This window comes from Mastomys coucha, unplaced genomic scaffold (genome assembly GCF_008632895.1).
Source record: "Mastomys coucha isolate ucsf_1 unplaced genomic scaffold, UCSF_Mcou_1 pScaffold5, whole genome shotgun sequence".
Taxonomy (NCBI): domain Eukaryota; kingdom Metazoa; phylum Chordata; class Mammalia; order Rodentia; family Muridae; genus Mastomys; species Mastomys coucha.
In genome coordinates, this window is record NW_022196911.1 from 23,203,606 (window position 1) to 23,205,238 (window position 1,633).

The following is a 1,633-nucleotide window of genomic DNA, read 5'->3' on the forward strand; positions in this document are numbered from 1 at the left end:
GTTGAAAGCTGAGAGCATACCTGGATTGTGCTCATAAGTCCACACCCTACACTTTGGTTTGCCAGGTCTCACAATTTTACTTAAGATTATCACATTTCTTAATCAAATACACTTGTTCTGAGCATTTGACATTTTTTCTTCCTAGTATGGGGTGCGGTAGTTTATATAGCTGATTTTGCAACTCAAAATGTTACCTGCCAACCAGGTAGTAGTCTCAACCTACCCCAGGTGGGACTCGAACCCACAATCCCTGGCTTAGGAGGCCAGTGCCTTATCCATTAGGCCACTGGGGCAGACAAGCTCTTAGTCTCTTGAAAAATGTTAAATGGAATATTTCCTCACCAGTAGTTAAGGTGTTATCCAGTAATTAGTGTGGGGACTTAATTACCCAGGATTTCTTGTCTGAGTTACCACAGCCCTCCAGGCCCTGTGCCCTCGCGGACCTTGAGCTCCTCTGGCTGTGCTCCCGAAACCTCAGCCCATCACTCTGCAGGGACGTACGCCTGCGCTTCCTTCCCAGGGCTTCCTAGCTCTGGGCACACAGCATTCGCCTTAGGCTAAAGACCTGGGTAGCACTCCAAAATTGGGGGTCCTAGACTGGCTCCGACGATAAAGCTCTGGGCCCTCGAAAAGTCCTCAGGGGGTCCTTGCGGTGTTCCTCCCCAGCCCCTCCCTGAACTGTGCTGCGGAAAGAGACGCTGGCCCCCTACTGAAAAAGGAACGATCTCAGCTGATCCTGTAAGGCTCGATCGCAGAAGTCAGAGCCTTCTCCGCCTCCCACGCGCACAGCCCCGGGATTAAACGTCACCTTCGAAGCCTGGCCACCGTTCAGGACCCTGAAGATTCAGCCCGGATCCTCGCAGTGTAAACACCAGAGCTCCGGGGCATCCGGGCTCCAGACAACCCTCCCACCCCCGAGAGATAACCGAAGCGACTCCTTAGCGGAGTCCCTCTCTTCCTTCATGGTAGCTGGCATTTACCCAGTAGTGAAAATTCGGCAGAATCTGGAGCAGTTCCCATACGTCCCCACCCCTCCTTCCAGCTCACGGAACCCTAGAGGGACTCCTTCCCCTCCTCGCGACTATTCGTTCTCTGCACACGAATCCGCCTTGCAGTTTCGAAACGTTGAATTGGAAAGCCCGGGCTCAGTCAAGACTCTACAGGCCGTGCTGCCTGCGGTTCTTGGAGTATGTTTCCTATCCAACATACTCCAAGAGGTCTTCTCAAGTTTAAAAATCCTTTACATTTTTACGGAGAGCAAGAAAAGAAGGGAGGCTCCGACGCAGACCCGTAAAGCTGAGATCCTAGCCAGTTCCGGGCACGGCTTCCCTTTCTCTGGTCTGCGTCCTAAGGGACCTGAAAAATGCTAGTCCCGCGAATCCAAGGAGGCCACAGGCTTTTGACCAATTTTCGGGTCGTGCTGGGTTGGACCCAAGCAGGCCGGTAATGACTAGAGGCCGGTGACCCGGAACCAGATTTGTACTTAAGGACTACTGGCAAACTTCAAACTGGTATTTATTAGCAAGCCAGAAGCCTTGCAGATTGTCCCAAAACTCTGTTTTCTCTCATTGTGTTTTGTCTCACATAGCTTAGGGTGCCCCAAACACACTAAAAAGCTGGGGATGACTTTGAA

General features: G+C 51.8%; 1 non-coding gene across 1 annotated transcript; it reads right to left on the bottom strand.

Moving 5' to 3' along the window:
• Positions 1–220: 220 nt before the first annotated feature.
• Trnar-ccu lies at positions 221–293 on the bottom strand. Its single transcript has one exon. It is a non-coding gene; the product is annotated as a tRNA-Arg (tRNA).
• Between the last annotated feature and the right edge of the window lie 1,340 nt (positions 294–1,633).